The 8,893-nt window shown below is 40.1% G+C and overlaps 1 long non-coding RNA gene across 2 annotated transcripts; it reads left to right on the top strand.

Annotated features, from left to right (window-relative positions):
• Nucleotides 1-454: 454 nt before the first annotated feature.
• On the top strand, nt 455-8,672 carry LOC143696158 (uncharacterized). 2 transcript variants are annotated; one of them, XR_013185573.1, is made up of 3 exons: nt 455-503; nt 918-1,026; nt 8,423-8,672. It is a non-coding gene; the product is annotated as an uncharacterized LOC143696158 (long non-coding RNA). The 2 variants fall into 2 exon arrangements; XR_013185571.1 differs by lacking the exon at nt 455-503 and adding an exon at nt 560-663.
• Nucleotides 8,673-8,893: the final 221 nt, after the last annotated feature.

Below are 8,893 nucleotides of genomic sequence, written 5' to 3'. Positions count from 1 at the left end.
AACTGTACAGAGCACTCTGGGTGGGGTCTCACAAGGGCAGAGTGGAGTGGGAGAATCCACTCCCTCAACCTGCTGCCCACTGTCCTTTTGATGCAGCCCAGGATTTTGTTTGCTTTCATAAGAAACCCATAAGAAGGTGTTTCATAAGAAGCATAAGAAGCTCAAGGCTGGCTTTCCTCACCTTGGCATCTCAGATCCACCACATGTAAAACGGTATCTTGATTTTGTTCATTAATGTGGAGTTCTGGAACTGGGAAATGAAAAGCCTGCACTTGCCATTTCTTTTCCCTTTGCAATATAACCAGAGCAAAAGATTACACCTAAAATTCACAGCATCATGGCTTTCCTGGTGGTGAGTCACCATCAGGTGAACCTATTCTGTCATCTCTGGAGGAGTCAGCAAGATGGGAGAGCTGTGCTCAGCCATTAGCTCATTTCTTTTCTTTCTTTTCAACCATGTGCTGCCTTCAATCTCTTGGCGCTGCATATGTCAAGAGCAGGAAGTAAGTGGGCCGTAGGATTTTCCTTTCAGCATTGTTCAGGCAATGACAGGATGCAGCACAGATGGAATCAGCTTGTTTATACTGAATGTGCTGGAGTTATTGATAAAGGACAGCTTCATCCCTGCCTGAACAACACCCCCTGTCCTGGCATCTTGAACAGGTGCCATGAGCTTCACTCCAAGATTAGCCATAACCTGCAGGAAAACAACTTTTTGGAACATAACCATTTTGAAAAAAAGTCCTGGTTTTTGCTGGGTTTTGGGTTTTTTTATTTTTTCTTCCAGTTTTAAATTCCATATTTTCCTTTAACTCTTTTCTGTCTCCTATATACAACTGAGATGACAGTGTTGTGTTTTGCTTAGTAGGAGATTCTGTGTTACCCATACTAATGTCTCTCAATTTGGTGTTTCCCAGAGATGTCCACACCCAAAGAAACAGGAATCACCAAGGAACTGTGCTCAGTGATGACCTCCAATCCTCCCAAAGAGAAACTCCTTCTCAATACCAGGAAAGAGTCCATCAGGTAAGATCTCACAGCCCACCTTTTGATTCCTATTCTGTTACCATTTTTTATCCCACCTATGCCTTTATGTAAAAATTTTGTTAGAAACCCTTTTATTTCTGCGTGTACATTACAAAAAATACTGTGTTTTCATAGAATTAGGTTGAACACAAATTCCTCATAACACAGACTCACATCTTGAAAATGCCTCCTCAGTCCTCAAGAGCAGACAGAATGGCAAGGGTAATTTGACTTATGGAATCATTTATTTGGAAAAATCCTCTGAGATCATCAAGTCCAACTTGAATGATCAAGTTGGACTTGAATCACTTGAATGTGAAGCCAGCACTAACAAGTCATCACTAAAACAAGTCTCTAAGTGTCACTTCTACATGTATTTTAAGTATCTCCAAGGATTGTGATTCCATCACTTCCCTGGACAGACTGTTTCAACATTTGACAAACCTTCCAGTGAAGAAATTTTATTATAATGTCCAATCTGTACAATAATGTACAATAGAGGACATTTCCTGTCGCCCTATTACTTGTTATTTGGGAGAAGGGACAGATCCTCATCAGGAGGATTTGCAGGAAAAGCACAGAGAACTAACCAGAAAACATTGTCATTCTAATCCATAAAAACTTAATAGTCCTTTGCATCAATTCTCATATCATATTAAAATAAAAATAGGATTAAAACAAATACTAAAAGAAAGAAATGGACCCAAAGAAATGGACCATTTTCTATATGGATAGATACTAAACAGAAAATTTGTCTGAAAAGAAAAGCTGGGGGAGACAAAATGGTGAAACAGATAATTTTTTGAAAAATTTGGAGAAAGGAAATATGCTCATTTTTTCTCACAACCTAAAAATAAGAGGGAGTAGGGGCATAAGTCATATGAGGAGCAGCTGAAGGAGCTGGGGTTGTGCAGCCTGGAATAAAGGAGGCTCAGGGGAGATCTTCTCATGCTCTACCACTGCCTGAGAGAAGGTTGTAACAAGGTGGGGGTCGGGCTCTTCTTCCAGGTAACAAGTGGCAGGATGAGAGTACAGCCTCAAGCTGTGCCAGAGGAAGTTCATTTTGGACATCATGAAGAAATTTCTTGCTGAAAGGGAGGTTAAGCATTGGAATGAGCTGCTCAGAGAAGTGATGGAGTTACCATCCCTGGAGGTGTTTAAGAAATGACTGGATGTGGCATTTAGTGCTGTGGTTTAGTTGACAAGGTGGTGATCAGTCAAAGGTTGGACTCAATGATTTTGAAGGTCTTTTGCAACCTTAATGGTTCTGTGAGTATATGATAAGTGAAATAATGAGGCAGGAACTTAGCAAACATAAAAAGGATTTATACTTTCATAGAGAGCACAAGGACATAGTGGAACTCAGAGAAACACAATTCCAGATATGTCAAAATGTGATTTGACGGGTTATTGGAAACAAAACCCATCAAAACCTTTAAACATAACTATACACATGCAGCATTCAGACAGAGAAGTACCCAAAGTGCTGGCTCCTGGTGTTTAGGGTGTTGTATTAGGAGAAATGTGACCCTTGCCTTTTCTTTTCTTTCCTTGACCAGCTATCAGGAGCAGGATATTGCTTTAACAGGTTATAGTCTCACTAAGAGTCTTTCTTTGGTTCAGACTGAACTGTGATCACATCAGTGATTACATCAATATCACTTAATTAATAATGACATTGAAATACAATACTTGGTGCTACTGCTTTCATAGAAGAAATGTTAAAGAAGCAGAAATTCAGGAGAGGATCTTTTCCACCCACATTCTCACATGATAGGGACTGAAGTTACTGCATCTTGATTAGGAAATAACTGTACAACCTGAAGTCAAGGAAAGAGAGTCAGAGTTAACAGATAAAGCTTTATTTCCTCGAAATCCACGTCCAAATGCTCTCAGTATTTGTAAGACTTCTGCTGTACAGCTGGCTGTATCCCTGCTGGCTTGTGTCAGGGCTTTGCAAAGCAGCAGCCCTTCCTTCATGTCCTTCCTTCCTCTTTCACTTTGTTCAGTTTGTTAATCAAGCAGAGGTATGGACAGAGGGTTTTTTGAAGCTCCCTCTAAACAACCCTCACCACGTGAGTAATACACAAGAATAGGAAAGGCAAAAGTTTTACCCCAGTCCTTACCTTGGGAGCAAAGCACAGTCACACAGACCTAAGAGAAAACTTGGAGAAGGGTTTCTCATGACATCTGCAAAACATGTCAGGCACAGGTTCTCTCTCATAGTGGCCAAGTCTAAGCTGATAATACCTGCTGAGAAGTCCCCAATAATTCTGATCTCTCCAGCACAAATAGAAGTGCTGACTGACACACACATCCAAACTGATCTTAGCTCTTCAGTCCTTTCTGCCCCCATAGGAAGGATAATTTCACATTCTATTTTAGTTTGTGTCCTTTGGATAAAAATTCTCCTGACCACCCCATGTACAGTTGTGTAACAAAATCAGCAATTGAATGTTGGCTTTCAGGGCCACAGTAGTGTGGAACTGCCAAACCAGAGAGCACAAGTGGAGGAACCAATACTTAACTTTGAGTGGCCCCAAAGGGCTTACTCAAATTCTAGCAGATGCAGACACACAATTTCTAAAAGTATTTAAGCTTTGTTATGACTTGCTTGGTGTGGCTTCTGTCTCAGTAGGGGACAAGAAGGCAGAGAGGTCAACTGGCCTGCACAGTGTGGCATTTAACAAACCATTAGCAGACTCAGTGAAGGGATGTGTTCCTGTCAAGAAACATGCTTCCTGCCTTCTCTGGACATCCATACTGTGCCAAAGTCAAGACTAAGACAATACAAATATTAAATACAATTAAAGAAAATTAAAACCAATAATTCTTCTATTAAAGACAACAGAAATATTCCCACTTATTCCCTGTGTTCTGGAGTTCTCCATTTTCACAATTAACATAAGACAAAGAAACAGTTGCAATGGTAATAAAGGAAATAAAAAGTGATTTTTGCTTCCCCATCCTCTTGCTGAACAGATTTTTATTACTCCTTACTTCTTTCTGTTCCAACTGTTGGCATCTCTGTAGAGCTTCTGCTTTGAATCATTTTTCAGAATAAACAGAGGAAGCTGAAGCATCTCAGAGAAATGAACATGGTATAACAAAATAACAGCAGTTAATGGCATTGGCAAAAACAATGGTTTTAGAAAATTTTCAGTTCTTTCCCACAGAATTGTGAGATTTAAGAACTCGATGAAATTCCATATATAGAATAATTCAGGATAGGTGCCATATGAAGGTCAAATAGTAAAATTTAGAGGAAGGTCAACTGTGTATGGTCAGAATCCATATTCTTTGGCTATCTTTCAAGATTTTTGAGTTATGAAAGGGAAATTAAAATTTTGCAAGGTAACTATATATATTTGAATTGACTCTGAGTTTATTAAATCAGAGGTTAGATGGTGAAGTTTTTCTGGAATAGAAGACTTGAGAGAATGACTCAGAAGAGCTCTTCCTGGTCTAGTCCCTGTGACACAGGGAAGGAAGCAAGTGACAACTTGCATATTGAAAAAAATTCAAGAAAGAAATCTGCTGTGCTTAAATGATTGTTGTTACCCAGGTCATTTCAGTGCTCTTAATTTCATTTTTTGTCCCTTGAGAGAGTGATAAAATAGGTATCTTAATTATATGGTGTGAATTCTACCCTGATTTAGAATTGAGCTTCACAGGTTGGGTTTGTAATTCAAAATTATTCTTCTGATGCAAACATGAGAGCTGGCACCTACTCTTCTTTCCAAAGATTGCAAAGTGGAGATGAGGAATACCTTAAACTGGGAAGGCTGAGCAACAGACTTTCAAGATCTTAACTGGCTTAAAGAACCCCAGGGGTATGAAACTTAAAACTTGTATCCATAGAGGGAGAACAAAATCACCTTTTCTACTCCCAAGCATTTCTCTAAGCTGAGGTACCAGAGCTCAGGTACTTGGCTAGGTACAACATCATAGATTAATTAATTAGATGCATTTATTTTAATCTCACACGCAATTTTGTTTAAAGTCAATGAAAACAGATGACTAACTACTTGTCTTTATGGCAACTACTTGGATGACTTAATGGCTTTAAGCTGAAAGAGGGTAGATTTCAATTAGATATGAGGAAGAAATTCTTTCCTGTGAGGGTGCTGAGACACTGGCACGGGCTTCCCAGAGAAGCTGTGGATGCCCCATCCTTGGAAGTGTTCAAGGGCAGGTTGGATGGGGCTCTGAGCAACCTGGTCTGGTGGAAGGTGTCCCTGCCCATGGCAGGAGAGTTGGAACAAGATGATCTTCTAAGGTCCCCTACAACCCAAGCCATTATGATTGTATGATTCTAGTTCCTACTGGAAAAAATTATCTTCCCCCTAATAAAAGACTGCATATGCTTAATGGATTACTAAGGCAGGGAAATTCTCATGGTTTGGTGTGAAGTATTGGGGCTTAATTCAGTGGGAGAGTCTTGCATTTGGTTTAAAAGGCTGATCCTCCAAATGGAAGATGAATGTTTGCTGAACAGCTGCCTCCAAATCACTCAGTACTCAATGTTGAGCTTGAGGATGTTGAATTCCCTTTTGGAAGCAAGCTTGGCCTCTGCTGCAGAGACAGCAAAGCAAGATGGAGCACGTGTTTAGTTCAGCAATGGAAGACAAGGAATGGTCCTCCAGGAGAAGCAAGGACAAATCACAATCATTAGTACAGGGAATAAAGGCAGCCCTATAAAAAGAGGGCATTGAGGAATAGAATTTATATTTATACATTATAAATTTAAATATGTTCCCAAAGTAATGTACTTCTTCCATCTGTATTTGGAGGCACTTGAAGTTCATAAATGTGACTATTTTCAGTGCCAAATATCTCACGAGCCCGCAAGTTCGATCTCTGAGCAAATGGAGGAGCATTTCTTTTTTTTTTTGCTGTGTAGTTTGCTGAGCAGTTCACCATCAGATTAACAAACAATCTTAATTGAGATTAGGAAAGCAGGCATTTGTCCCTCATTTTCTCCTCTGGGAGTTTATTGTGAAAAGGGTTCTCAGAGAATAACCAACATATCAGATAAGAGAGGTTTCAAGAAGGAGAATTACAGTTAAGAAAATTCCACACTCCTGTAAAATCTCCCAATGGTCACATGTCTGCCTGGCCCTTAGAAGAATTGGCTTCCATTCTTCATCAGAAGGGGGGACCTCAAAGCTGTACCCTTGTGGGAAATTCCCTGCCTCTGGGAATGGGGCAGGCTGGGTGGAAAGGCAGTGAAATTCCCCCTGCCAGGGGCAGGAGTGCCTTCCACCAGACCTGTCTGCTCAGAGCCCCACTGAACCTGGCCTTGAACTAAGTAAATTAGGGAAGGGAGAGGACTGGAATTTCTCCCTATGCCCTTTTTCTGAAAAGAGAAGGAAGTTGGAACATTTAATCTACTCTGCAGTAGTAAATAAAATTGAGCAGCACCTGTTGTCTGTCCATGACACCATGGTACAAATCCACAGAGCAAGGCTTCTCACCCAAGAACAGGATAATGTCACCTGTGCTGTCTACTGAGAACAGTCACTGGCTTATTCCTCTTGTCACATCCAGGCATCATCCAAAAGAATTTTAAATGCGCTTGTCAAAACTATTTCAGAGAAAACAGTAACAGTTAAATATGAGGGCTAAATTCCTGGTTGTTCTTGACAGCATTCCTTGGCCCACTATGGTTTACCCTTCATTGCCAAAGAGGCTGACACTCAGAGCATGTTGCTCCTCAAGCAACAGAAACCAAAATGTATAAAGTTTGAGAAACTCCATCAATAGGCCATAACAAGGGAAAAATAAGCTTCATGGTATACATTTGTATTAGGACTTCTTTTATTGGAGGGAGAATATGGGTATGGAGGCATTAATTCCTAACCCAAAATTCTAGCAGTGGCTAGAAAAAAGCAATATGAGTCAAAAAGAAGGCTCCTCCTCAAAATTTATTATTTTATTTAGCTCTGCAGCTTTTTCAGCATTAAATCTCATTTGGCAAGGAGAAGTGCCTTCTTGCAGATGTACATTTTATAACAGGCATTTCAAGGATCCAAGGACTAAAGGAAAACATTTCTGTCTTAAGTGCACTCATCTCTCAAATGACCAGTCAGCATATGTAGACAGAATATTCAGTTACTGTAATTTAGTACACTAGAACAGAGAGTACTGAGAAGCAGAAGTCAATAAGAATATTTAATAAACAGGAGCAGAACAGGAAGACTACACTGAATTATCGCCAACTTGTTATCCTTACGGGTCCTATTCTATCCAATTTGCTCTCCTTAAAAACTAATTTTCCTTTATTTCAGTCAGACACTCAACCTTCTCCACCATTCACAACAATTGCCTCTTCAGAAAATAGACAGGGGAAATATAGAAAAACATAGTCAAGCTGAGCAGGAATAATGTAACTGGAGCAAAGGCTGCAATTGCAGAAGAGGAGATAGAGCCACTCATCCTTAGATCAAGGGCTGCTGGTGGAAGCTTTCTGGGGCTCTGCATTTTGCACAGTTTACTAATGAATTCATAGCAGTGACCCACCTCATCACTTTCCTTTTTATTTAAATTTTAAAATTTATTTTTGTTTTAATTGGCCTTTCTTTAAGCAGATTGCTATTGCGTTAATAGATTTAAGCTGGGAAAGACCAGAAAAGATAATTAAAAAATAAAAAAGGAAAAATTAAGTTACCCATCCCAAAATAAAAATAGTATTTTGGGTCCATCCTGTGAGCTCACTACCAGAGTGTCAGCCTTACTCAGTTCCTTGACTTCCATGTTCTCCCCAGGGAGTCAAAGTCCATAACAGATGAGAACAAGGGAACTCTCCAGTAACTGCAGTGGGGATTTCTGATCTCAGTGACAGCATGGGGGGTCATGAAAAAGACCTTAGGACCCATCTGTTAAGTCTGGGTTTGGGTTAGAAAAGCAGACTGAAGTACTGTGAATTCAACAACTCTTCATCTCTTAAATGCCTGACTTGCTTCCCCTAAGGAATTGCTCACCTCTGCCTTTGGGAGGTTGCTCAGACATCTGTGCTACAAAAAACGGCCCTGCAAGGTTGAAACACCAGACAGAAACATCAGAGCAACATTCTTTTGCTCACCTAAAGACCCAGCCAGAAAGGTCATTTTTGCTGCTGTTCTGGAGTGTTCAGTAAATTTAACCACTGACATGTACTTACCCTCTGCAGCACATTGTATTTATTCAGGAAAAAAAAATATTTTATGCAGAAAGTAACTCAGTCCCAGGACTTAAACAGGCCCAAATGTATGGGTCAGCCATGCATTTGAACCCACATTAAGGATCTGCATGGAAAAATATGAATTTTTACTGACAACTGTCACTGAATTAATCTGGATTGCTATAAAGCCGGAGGCTGAACAATGTGTTAAGATATTTTCTTATTGATTCATAGCGAATGGACTCCCCTTCAAAGCTGGCTCCTGGTCACCGAAGAAAGAGCAGAGGATTTGTCTGTGAAGGAGAGGTACCATGTTGAGTCCTGTGTGTTGGGTAGACAGTAGTGAATCCTAATTGTGCTGTCCCAAGGAGTCCTCTAGGGACTGTCACCCCAGTGTGTGAATGTGTCCATACACCTGTGCTGTTATTTCTGGAAAAAAGGAATGGGTTTCTGAGTGCCTTCTAATTAGAAGTTGAATTGAGATTTTCTGTCTGGTGCTACAAGTTTTATGTAAACAAGTAAATACATAAAATAAAAAAAATACATAATTTTGGAGGTTGCAGTCTTTCCCTCTTGCTGTTCATTTTTTTTTCCCATAGCAGGAAATAATCCCAGGACTCTGTGGTAAAGAAAGCACAGACAGCTCTCCCTTCTACCAGAAACCTCATGAAACCTCACCTGCCAGTGAAGAACCAGCCATAAAGG

The sequence above is a fragment of the Agelaius phoeniceus genome, chromosome 1 (assembly GCF_051311805.1).
Source record: "Agelaius phoeniceus isolate bAgePho1 chromosome 1, bAgePho1.hap1, whole genome shotgun sequence".
Classification (NCBI taxonomy): domain Eukaryota; kingdom Metazoa; phylum Chordata; class Aves; order Passeriformes; family Icteridae; genus Agelaius; species Agelaius phoeniceus.
Note: the sequence above shows the minus strand (reverse complement) of the source record. Positions and strands in the feature narration are given on the sequence as shown.